Source organism: Aythya ferina (assembly GCF_964211825.1).
Source record: "Aythya ferina genome assembly, chromosome: 4".
Lineage (NCBI taxonomy): Eukaryota > Metazoa > Chordata > Aves > Anseriformes > Anatidae > Aythya > Aythya ferina.
The window spans coordinates 3872019-3884576 of NC_140300.1; the positions used below are offsets into that span (position 1 = coordinate 3872019).

A 12558-nucleotide genomic window follows, 5' to 3' on the forward strand; every position below is an offset into this window, starting at 1 on the left:
GGACCTTGTTATTCCCCAAATCCCCCAGCCCCACTTCTCCCCCGGCTCTGCCCGGTGGCCGCCCCCCCTCAGTGCTCCCAACGCCCTCCCTGGGGGGCCGGGGCCGGCATTCCCCCGCCTCGACCCCACAAGATGGCCATCCGCCCGGCCTTCCCCATCCCCTCCCGCAGCCCTTTAACCAAACCCCGACCTCAGAGCCCGATCCTCCCCGTTATCCCCCGACCCCCCCCCCCGTTATCCCCATCGCCCCCCGCCGCCCACCTGCGCCTCGCCCTCCCCCTGCCGGCCTCCCTCGGGCGCCTCCCTCCCCTCACACCCCCAGCCCCGTACCACCTCCTCCTCCATCCTCCATCCTCCTCCTCCATCCTCCCCCCGTCCCTCCCTCACGCCGTCTCCATACCCACAGCCCCGGCGCCCCCCGAGCGGCGGAGCCCGGCGCGGCCTCCCGCTGGAGGCAGCAGCGGAGAGGCGCAGGCGCGCAGCCTCCACCCCGAGTGGCTGCCGCGGGGAGGCCGGCGGCGGCTCCCGGGTCCTCCCCGGAGCCGAACGGGAGGCGGGGGCCGTGTGAGGGAGCCGGAGCCGCGCACCCAGCCCGCCGGTGACCGTCGCTGCTGGGGAGGAGGTGGAGAAGTAGGAGGAGGTGGTGGTGGAGGAGGAGGAGGAGGAGGAAGAGGAGGCGGCGAGAGGTTCTCCCACCCCCACCCACCGAGCTGAGGTGAGGCCAGGGCAAAGCATCCTTTCTTCCCCTCATCCCTTCCTCCTTTTCATCCTTCCCCCCCCCCCTCCCCGAGCTCCTTTCATCCTCTTTTCCTTATCCTCCTTCCCCCTTATCTCGCCTTCCCCTCATCCTTCCTGGTCCTCCTTTCCTTTCTTCTCTCCTTAGCCACCTTTCTCCACTCCTCCCCATCCCCCAGACTCCTTCTCCCCGTCCCCACGTTTCACACCCACCAGAAATAATGCTTCCTTCCTTCCTTTCTTATTTTTAACGAGCATTTTTAATTTTCGGAGAGGGAAAAGAGCCGGGGAGAGCCGGTGGCAGACAGAGATAATCCCCCCCTTCTTTAAAGAACGGATCTGAATTAATGCTCGTTCGGTGCTGCGCGTATGACGGGAAGAGGGGGATTATATTTAGGGAAGAAAAGAAAGGGTCAAAGGTGTGTTGCTTCGCTTCGCCATCTATTTGCCTAGCGTCACTTCGAGGTGAAATCCAGCTCCGTGCTAAGAGCAATTTATGATTATTCTCCTTTCTTCAGGCGTCAGAGATCTCCTCCTGCCTTTTATCCTGGTGCGTCCCCATCGTGTGCGGCCACCGCCGCACTCCTCGCGCCCGAGGGTCGGGGAGGGGGCGGTGGTCGCTGGCCTCCCTCCGCTCCATCCCTGCCCTCTAGGCCTGTTGAAGCCCCGCCGGCTCCATTGGGTGACGTGCAGCTCCTGTCGGAGGAAAGTTTGCTGGGTGTAAGAGGCGGCTTTGTCCGACCATGGAGCGGGCTTTGGGTGATGCTTGGTGGATTTTGGCGACGAGGCGGTGGTCCCTTGAAGCGTTGGGAGGCTGATGGAGTGGAAGAAGTTTTGCTTGGAGGCGGCGGTGGGGAGCAGCGAGGCTCTGTCCCTGCTGACAGATCTTGTTTGTGCTGTGGCAGTGCCTGGGGAAGTAACTTCAACATATTTTATCCCAAGGAGTGCGTAGCATGCACCTGCTCCTCTGTGGGGTAAGGGGCTGGACGTGCTCCCTCGTGCCGGGCTGGCGGCGCGATGCCAGCTTGCTTTTGGAGGTGTCACGGGTGATTTTTGGCATGGTTCGGTGGTTTCGTGCCTCCTCAGCTGTGCAGTGGCACATCTCTGTGGTAGTTAGCGTGTTTCAGGCAATTTCAGCCTGTTCAGGCTTCTGTTTGCTGAGCTAGAAGTTTGTTTGTGCTTCGTGGGGATAAACACTTGGAAACCCCTGTTATTGTGGCAAACTATAGATGCTGCAGCAGCTGGTTGAATAGCAAAACTCTGTCAGCCCTAACGATGTGAACCCCTGCATGTTCTCCTCTACCTTGGCGTGTATTCCCTGAGAAATGTTGATTGTGTTAACTTGTCAAGATTGCAGCGACTGCGGTGTGTGCTGAAGCACAAGGTGGAGAAGTAGCATCAATAGGAGCAGCCTCAAACGCTGTTGGTGCACACAACAGAGCCGGTTGGCTTTGTGGCTCTCGCAGTGCTTCTCCTTTTCTCTTCTACCTATTGTTTCCATGATTAATATTATGTATTGTAGCAAGCTCCTTGTACTCCAGGTCAAAGGGAATTCTTTCTAGAAGAGAAAAAGTACTGCCCCGGAGGGTGAACTTTTGCACTCAATTGTGTAAAGCTTTGTTTACAGACTGCTGCAGAAATCCCCTCAGCTGTGGTGTGGGTAAGGTAGCTGTAATGCCATCAGTGGGCTCTGCTGGTGACAAAAGCCTCCACAGGAAAGCTCTCATGTCACTTGAGCCCTGCATGGAAATGCAACCCTAATTTATGCAGATTTTTGAAAGCGCTTTTTTAATATTAATGCTGAACATGCATGCTACTACTGAAACGCCTTTGAAACTGAAAACCAGGAGTATTCATAGACTGAGACTTTAAAGCCAAAGGAAGCAATTAGATCTTCTACTCTGACCTCTTGACTGTTACAGTCAATTGGATTTTATCCAGTTACTTCTGAGTGCAATAACTTGCATTTGGCTGAAACACATTTTCCAGGAAAAAATGGAATTTTGATCGGAAGACGGTAAGAGGTGGGGAACCCGCTGCTTGTTAAGTTATTTGGCTCCAGCTCCCGGTCGCTGGTTGCTGCTGTGCCTTTCTCCTCTGTGCTAAAGAACTCAAAGTATTTTCTTACCATGGATGTGTTTATCTGCTAGTACCCTGTAATTCCTCTCTCTTCTGTTTATAAAAACAGACTCTTTTATTATTAGATTTGTCACTGCACACATTTTCCTCACTAGTCAATTTCGGTGGCTTTTTTTTTTTTTTTTTTCCCAAATCCACTTTTTCAACATTTTTGTGAAAATGTGAGCTGGGTGCAGCATGCCAATGCCTTGTCTCAGGAGGGTTGTGTGAGTTTAAATATTACCTCGCTAACATTACTCTTCTGTTTATAGATCACATTTACATATTAACCCTTTGGCTGCAGCACTGTAGTTTAGTCTCATTTTTACTGCTAACATTCACCCTCACAAACCCTTGGCAGGACTGTTTCTTTCCAGAAGAGTGTAAAGTAGAGCACATTTCTTGGTTGTAGCTTTGTAACTTTGGATGTAACTTTATTTAAGAGTTTTTTTTCCTAGCATATGTTGAGTATACCAAACACTCTTGCCTGCTTTTGCAACTGATTTATTTCAGTTGTGTAGCATTCAATCAATCTATAACTTGGGCGTTTTTTTTTTTTTTATTTTTCTTTTTTTGTTGTAAGTGATCATGTCTACTTACAAGTAATTGAAAAAGTGTTTCATGGTATTGGCTCTGTTTGGGGAATTGCTTTGGGGAGTTACATTGTGATGCATTCTTGAAAGCTATTTCTTTATGAGATGTCCCTTAAACAGGTTAAGAATTGGTTACTGGGTGCTGTTTTGTAATCAGACTGCTACAGAATACCATACCAAGTGCCATAAAAATTTATACATGCATACTGGTGGTTATGTTTTTTATTATTTTGCTCAGGACTGCCATCATTCTAACCTGGCTATAGCTATAAACACTGTCTCACTGTTTTTTTGTTTTACAACCATAGAGCACGGTTGTAACATTAGCATTCTTTCATGCTTCTGGAATTTCCCCGGTATTTTCAGACCTATTAAAAATCTTTATCGGTGGGGTAGGCATCTCCTCAGACACTTCTGAGGGAATCTTTCTCCATGGTGACCCTTTTTGGTCTTGCTGACCAAAACCGTTGCAGAGTAATGCTGTTTTAGTGTTGTTCATGTAACAGGCTGAAGAAGTAATTCATCATTCCCATGAGACACGAGGAAGTCATCTCATTTCTTTCCAAATGCAGAGCTACTTACTGAATGCGTCTGACCTTTCTGCACTATTAGCGGAGATTGGCTTCCCTGCTCAGTAGCACACCTTTGTCAGGGCTGAGATGCCTTTTGTTCTTACAAAGCCCCCTGCTATTTTTCCCTTCTGCCAAGAAGTGTTTTCAGCCTCAGCCATCAATTTTTACATTTACTGATTCAAGAACTATCTGCGATCTCTTAAAACTCTTCTTCTTGCTATGTATGGTTTCTTCTAATAACAGCATTTAATGAAATGTGTTTTGTTGCCAAATTAGAGCAGTTATGACAATGCCTTCTAGGTATTACATGCTGTTATGCTGTTTGAACATGTGAGTATAGGATTTTTTTTTTTCTCTATAATGACTCAGGTATACAAGTTATTGTATTTCAGGGCAAAGTAGGCTTTTGCTTTTAATATAGCATGTTTCAGGGCTTGGCTAAAGGAAGCTAAGCTATTTATTTCCTCCATCCTTTTTTCATAGTGAGTACAGAGGGTAGGACATACTTTGGTTTCAGATATAATAAAATACAATATGTAGTTGGAAATGTGCAGGGCAGCCATATAGGAGTAAAGAAGAGCAACATGAACCTGATAGTAATTACACCAGCATACTTGGCCATAACTCATTTGGGGTTCAGGTTTGTAGTAATTGTCCCCCAAAACCTAATTTGGGGTAAGATGCAAGAAGATAGAATAAGAAAAGATTGGAGGGGACAACATAAGTCACAAAAATGCTGTATTTTAGAGGCTAGCTAAGGGCTGCTGCTTGACTAACATAAACCTGTTTGTTTATTTTCTATCAACACAGCATTTGTTATGGTGTGCTTTCTTGAGGAATTCCATACATTTTAGTGTTTATCAGTTGGCCAGCAAGGACTTCCCCAAGGGAGGGCTTCCAACACATCGAGCTTCGGCAGGAAGCTGAGTTGTTGAGACTCCAGTCTCTCTGTGGGGTTCCCTTATTGATGGGTAAGAGCCACCAGCTGTATCAACTGTGCTAGGAATATGAGTGTTCTCAAACTGCTGCTGAGTCTAGAAGACCTTGAACGTTATTGGACAATAACTGTGTTAATATTTTAATATAAAAGAGACAAAAGTGGTTAATGCTGCAGTAACAAATTAGTTGAAGACACAGCAAAGAGCAGGAGCCAGGTTTTGGCATACTAAAAAAAGTGGTTAATAACTAAGTTAATCTTGTATTCCAGTTTATTGTCTTACAGGAATTCAGAATTTTAAGAATCCAGAATATTTTCAGAATTACGCAGAGTTGCTTGTGACTGTTTTTGGTTTCCTGGAGTTTGAAGCAGCAATCCTGGATTTCTTTTTGTGTTATTATATGGGTATACTTTACTGATCTGTATCGATTGCTGTTACCAAAAAGCTTATCCATTGAATGTTTTCTAAATACATCTCAAAGAGTGCTAACAGTACTTTATTGTATTGAATCTTCAGCTGGGCAGGCTCAGCACTCTACACTCCACTTTCTGGATAAAAGCAATACATTGTTTATAAATGTAAAATGCTTATAAATGGTTTCCTATAAATTGCTTATGAATGGTTTCCTCAACATCATGCGTGAGCCAAAAAGAGAGTCCTAAAGTATCTGCTTCCAAATTATGGTTGTATACCAGAAGGCATTCTTGGGATTAGTAGAGTAGGTTGAAGTCATATCTAAATAATAGAAGATTTCCTGCTCTTGGAAATTAAATTTGTGAGACCATCATCTACCAATACAGAAAGTCAGGGTTTTTATGTTATGGGAAGTTACCATGCTTTGTAACAGTGTTTTCCTTTGGGTTGGAACAAGCAGGTGAAGTTTAGAGTTTCCAGCAAATTTTTTTTATTTATTTTTTTTCCCCAGATGGGGAAAAGCATGCCTTTCTTTGAAGTATTTAACTCTGCTAAATCAGCATTTTCTGACAGCATTTTCTCTTTTGGAATATTTTTTGGCTAGCTGTACTCTTCAGTTGCATCACCCATTGCGTTAATATTCTAGTACTGAGAACACTGGAGGACCATTTTCAACACTGCCCAAGTTTAGAGACTTAAGTAGTTAGAATTATTTGGTTAAGGGAAGCTGAATCCTGTAACACAGGAAAAACAGCTCAGAGTTTTCATTTGGGAGGTAAAAAAAAAATAGTAGTTTTTTTGCGGTTACACGAAAGAATCTCTGTATTCAGTATTTTTTAAAGCTATTTTTTATAAATAATCCAATCTGTTGTTATCACTGGTGTAATAATTACTAAACATTTCTCTCGGTGGTGTCCCTGTCCTTTTCTTTGAAGCTATGTATTTTAAAAACAAGACTATGTTTTGTAATGCCTAAAGGATACTAGGATGTTAGAAGACAATTTGAATGTTAAGTGGAGTGTAGATTTCACGTCCACTTTAATAAGCAGAAAGCAGAAGAGATTTGTGTCCAAGGTTCCACCCAGTTGTGTCCACCCAGGTGACTTCTGCAAATGGGACTTAAGCTTTTAAGTTACTTAAGGCTTCTTGTAAATGGATTAATCAGTTTGTCTTTTTTACAACTAATCAACTTTAATTTTTAACGCTATTATTTACTAACAAAACCTCCCCTGTATATCTCAGTGTGTATGGGAATAGCATGATTTTTCCTTAAAACCACTTTCAGCACAGCAGAGGCAGCTGAGGCTTTCAATTCCCTAAGTTTTACTCTAAATAAATCAGTCAGTGGGAAATACTTTATTCCTTATGTTTTAAATGGAGAAACTTTGTACACTGTGTGCATAGCTGAGGAAACTGTTTTTATCAGTACTCTAAATCTTTTCAAACTTCAAAAGAAACTCCAAAAATCTCTTCATAAAAGGTGAACTTTCAAGTTAGATTATGGAATAAAAATACTACTGGTCTTGTTCTAAAATTTTAGTAGGCAGTGGTTTTATTTCTCTTATAGTATCGTAATAATGGTAGCAATAACTGTGCTTGTTCCAAAGAAGCCATATTGAAAAACATTAACAGAACCTCTTGAAAAGAGGCATAAAAATTATTTGCAGATTTAACTTGCTTGAATAATCTGGGGCAGGCTATTGATCTGATGAGGTTTTGTTTCTTTGTTTTCTGCTCCACTGGTTTGAGAAATATTTTCTTGTTTACTGCTTGGTAAAGTAGGATGTCCTTTTTAGTGGTGTTCTCTAGCTTTTGAGTCAACTTAGAATTTTTTGTAAGTGATAATATTAAATAAATGTGTGAATTTAAATAGAGATCTGAGTTGATGTTCTGTGTCATTACGTACTGGCTTCCTTGAGAGGTAACTGAATGGTCTCTATGATACAAAACGTGATCAGCTGTTGCAAGCTACCCATGGTCAATCCTTCATACCTGTACCATCATACATCCCCCTCTGGATGCAATATCCCATCTGTAAGCAGGATGGGGCTAATGAGCATAGGTGAAATTTGTTTATGGCCTATGTTGTGAAATACAGCAGCTGATTATTTTGTTAGATTAAATTAAAAGATCTGTAGGAGATAACTCCTCTTGAGAGGACTAAACCTCATGCTTGAAGTCCTGGAAGCAAAAGCTGCAGTTGATGTAACGCATGCCACCATGTTTATTTTTACCAAAATAGAAAAGGATAGATAGTAATGTTTTTTATTGTGTTGGAACATTTATGTAGAAGAAATGCTTATTTACGCTTGATTTTGACAGAGAATTTATCAGAACTCTTCGTATATGGTTGTGTAATGGTTTTAAGAGTTGACTCTTTAGATAACAAAAGATGGTTAACACTTTGAAGGAAAGTTATAAAATGGGTAATAACTACAGTTTCAGGTGAGAAATATCAAAAGTAGAAAGGTTGCATATTTAAAGAATCTCTTTTCTGTTTTTTTACAGATAATAATCAAAACATAACCCCATATTTTAGGGCCAGCAGTGCTTGAACATAGACAAATTGAGCTTTGGAAATGCCATTTATTTTTCCTTTTTTTTTTTTGACTAAGCTTCTACTATCACTCCTTGGCATTAGCAGTCCTGCGTGAAATAATTTAGCAGTTTAAATCTGCAAGTAGGAAGATGCTTTCTCCATTTGAAAAATGTAGGAAAACTGGTGAAGTTAATTCTTGCAATTAAAATCCACAGGTGATTTTTTTTTTTTTTTAAATGGAGCCAGAGTTGCAAAGAAGCAGCTATGATTTATTACCAGTTAGAAAGAAACAAATGACATTTTTTAACCAGGTTGGTGTGTGTATGTTGGGTTTTTTATTTTATTTTTTTGATTGGGGTCAAACTGAGAGAGATTGATGTATTTTTATTACAGCATATGAACTCATTTCTGGTTCTCATACAAATTGTCTTGAGTGCTTACTATAATCAAGTCAGAAATGCAAATGCAGAATTACAGCTGCTTAGTCTAATTTTAAACGTATCTATTATCTCTGTAATCTACATTTCCAGTGCTTAGATGCTAGGCAGAAATACTTCTAAGAAAAATAAATTGTCAGGAAGTCCATGAATGAAGAAGGATGAGGCTGTGGAGGGGTAGAGTAGGAACAAATACATTCAAGCCCTTGCATTCAGGCCTGAGTCCTGGGAATTTTGGGTCAATGGTGGTGTAAGGCTACTGCACATGAAGTTTCCTGGGTGCTGAGGAGCAGCCAGGGCCCAAGTCCTGAGCAGGAATATCTTTTACACGGGTTGTGGTTGTGTGAAAACAGCATCAAACTGTATGTAAATACTGTCATTCCCTTGTCTGCTTTCCTCATCTTCTAAATAACCTAAGTGTGCTTCCAAAGCATCTTCTGCAGCTTTACAAATACTTCTTGGCTTGCCTTGTTCTAATTCGGTATTTAGTAGCAACAATATTTTTGGTTATGAATTCAGCTAAGAACTGGAAAATCTAGTGAGCATGTATGTTCCGTATTCACCTTCAGTGGGCAGGGAAGAAATAGTATTTTCTAATTTGTTATGTTATCATGTAAATTTTCTTATTGTGACTAGAGAAACTATCTGCTCTCTTCCTGCAGGATCTTCTTGGAGCGCCAGCTGGAGGTATTGTGTGGTCCCAAGAGACCTCAAATGCTGCAGCATAACCTAACGAACATGACAGAGTAATATAGAAGCATACATTAAATGCAAACATAGCTAAAAAGCCTTCGGAATTAATGTCTTCAAGTAGCTGAGAAAGCTGAGTGACTGTAGTAGCTATGTAGACCTCTTTTTTTTTTTTGCTTTTAAGTAGAAACCACTGATTGCTCGCCTTCATGTGCACTTTAAGCTGGGTACACATTCAGCAAGCTACAAATTTGGTGGCAGCAGAAGAAAATCATAGATGTGTGGACAGACTTAACACACAAAAACTGTTGTGGTTTGGATGCAAAAATAGCAGGCTTGCAAACAGAATGAGGTTGAGAGCTGTAATGATGGCATGAACGTAGTTTCTTTTTTGAGGCTCTGCACTCCGTGTTCTCCTTGGTTCCTGCTAGTTTTAGGACAGCTTTGGCTTGACAGGCACCAAACTTGTTCCCTTTTCTGAGATTCTGCGAGAGACTGTCTTAGGGTTGACAGACCCTTCCTAACTTGGTTGCATCTTAAGGGTGGAGTCAGGTTAACTTTAAGTGTTTGATGGCTTTTGGGCTTGTGAAAATGATGCTGAGATGCACTGACAACATGAGTGTGTTCGGGTCTCCTGTCAGGTTAATGAGTTTATTTTTGCTGGGTGGTTGACAGCCAGCCAAAAGAAACAAACAAAAAACATTGCATAGCCCAAGAGCAGCTTTTTGGCTGATTTTTTTTTCCATAAAAAGATCAGTCAGGAGGAAGGGGAAACGCTAGAGGTAACTTTCTTCTTTTAATTGGTTTTCCATAATGATGTAAAAATCAGGACCTTTTATTTTTGTGTTCTTTGCACTGTAAAAGTGTTGGAGATGGCATGGGGTTCATTCTGTTGCTTTTGTTGGTTGCGATGTCCTGAAGAAAGGTCTGTTGTCTCATAAGGACATTGCAGCACTTGTGATGGCTGGAGCCTTTCCTGATCAACGTTTGGGATTTAATCCACTATGGGTAAGTATTTCTTGGAACAGGATGCGAGTGAGTCTGCTCTGTAAGGATTAGGATTAGCTACACTCCCCAAAGGTGTAAGATATTGGTAGTTTAACCACTTTTCTTTAGGTGTGTTTGAACTTAGTGGTCTGACTTGGACAGCTTGGATACCCAGGTTTAAAGTGTTATGATGTTGCTCGCTCAGCTCTTGGCTACACTGGCATGGGTTTTTCTCTTTCATTAGTGTTCTTTGTTAAAAAGTGTTTATTTTATTTGGAATGAAACTGTGACCATTTAAGTGAGGGAAGAAATTTGAAATCAGTCATAATAAAATATACTTTAGAAAGGACTAAAATAAAAAATAAGAGGAACATACATGTATGTAAATAGAAAAAAGTAGTCTTGAGTAGAATGAACTTCTTTTGTGCATTAAAAAAAATGAACACCCATATTGTTTCTCAGCACTATGGCTGCATTCATGTAATGCACCTTTTGTAGTAAGTGAAGTGCCCCAACTGTGTTTGTGAAATACGTTTCTACGATTTGGTGAAAGGTGCAAAACATAAGAGAGACTTTTCCTTGACAAGGCAGAAAGGTTTGTTTTTGCTGAGGGCCTCTTCCAGCGTAGTAGGCAGGTTATCTTAGCAAAATGACCCATTTGAGTATTCAGATCATGCAAGATAATATCATTGGTCTTTTAATAGTAATGACAGAATTTTCATTAATGTTGCAAGCATTAATGAAACCTAACACTTCTGGTGCTGGCTTTGCCTTTGGCTGTGGAATGTGTCTGTGTTTTCTGAGTTAAGTATAGTTCAGTCTAGTCCTGTGTGGCATTACAATGATACGTAACAAGTTGCTTAGATCTCTGCAAAATTAGAAATCTTACCTGTGTTACTTCACAGAGCTCTTGTGAGTACTGATTGTGCCTGCTACATGCTCTGGTAAGATGTATGTGAGCGGGATCTTATAACATTGCAACATTAAAAAACAAACAAACAAAAACCAGTAAGTGTCCAGTATGTACTGTGTTTCTTTGCATCTGATTTCTCAGCTGCTGCAAATAGGTAATACATTCTACTTAAACTTTCGTTTTAATGAGCTATTTTGTGTTCCTGTTTTGATCTAAAGATAGCTCTTCCTCTGAAGTGAGAAACTAGTTCTGTCATGTTGGGCCAGTTGAGCAAAACATTACAGATGGACTCAGTTAGCTAACATGAGCTCGCAGCACGCCGCTGTAGATACCTTATGTTATCCAGCTTGCTCTTCACTTAGGTCCTGGGTCTTGTGCAGGCCCTGTCTGTCCTGGCTTCTTGCTTGTTGTCCAGCATCCTCAGCTCATCTCAGAATGGCCAAAAAGTGGCATTGAATTATTTCAATATATTAACATGTTTCATTAGGTTTCTCTCAGATGGTGCTAACGTGGGTGGATGAATGCCATAGGAAGAACCACAATTCTTGGTTAGCCTTATGGTGCCAAGGTACACTAAAAAAAATGTGAAATTTGGTGAGAATACTTACATATCAGAGATTCCTTGGATAAGTGGATAAGGAAAATTAGGTATGTAGTCTTTAAATGATGTGTATTATAGGTCTATATGTCTGGTATGCAGAATATCATGTATGAAGTATCTAAATTCATTGTGGGCTGATGTTTCTAAATGCAGAGGGTCCTGCTGGAAGTATTACAAGGTAAAATACAAGATACATTGAGGGCGATGAACATTGTCACTATAGGTTTCGTAATTTGTTTCTCCGAGAAGCTTTAGGTGTCTGAAGACCAGCTGTTGTGTCTTCGCTTTTGGACTCCACTAAATAAAATAGATGAATTTGGTGAAGGTTTGGAATGTAAATTTCTTGCGTTGCAGTAGTGCCACTGCCATGTTCAGTCCTTGCACATCTTTAATCACTGTTAAAGAATGTGTTGAAACTAGTGGTGGTGGGGAGGGCACATTTTATTTCTGTTAAAGAAGGTATTTGTTTATTGCTAATGCTATACCTTAGTCCAGACTTCAGTCCAAAGCCTGCGTGTCTGTATAATTCTAAATAGCTTAATGAAAACTGTGTTGGTATTAGAGGTTTTCTACGTTTAAAATATTTGAATATGTTAAAATCGAGTTTTGCAGAATACAAGGAAAAAGAGAAAAATAGACAACCTTATTGTGTTTTGTAATAAATTATGAACACTTCAGGTGATTTCCAAATATAATAGTTGCTATAGTACTGAACAGTTCTATTGCTGAGCAGTTTTATGGTAAGTTATGTGCTTAAGCCAAAGGAAAAGACAGTTTTCAGGAGTGGTGTGAACAAATTTTTATCATTGTGTTGAGGCCTTAGCAAAGTGTGATCTATTATTTCTTGCATTTCATTTCAAGACTGGTGAATGTAAGGAGATGCTTTTTTTTTTTCTCTCCTACAGACTTTCTCAGTGTTGCTCCAATCCAGTATTTGTTGTCACTTTGCTATTTTTGTTACTGCTTTGTTTTTTTTCTTTTTTTGTGGTGAAGGCTTGTGATTTCATTAACAGCTATTTTA

At 41.3% G+C, this 12558-nt stretch overlaps 1 protein-coding gene across 1 annotated transcript in view; it reads left to right on the top strand.

Moving 5' to 3' along the window:
- Positions 1-583: 583 nt before the first annotated feature.
- The window catches only part of CTNNA2 (catenin alpha 2), a 473612-nt gene continuing 461637 nt past the window's right edge, over positions 584-12558 (top strand). The window contains exon 1 of the mRNA XM_084518226.1: positions 584-715. The gene's annotated coding sequence lies outside the window, so the exon portion shown is untranslated. The remainder of the gene's footprint in view (positions 716-12558) is intronic.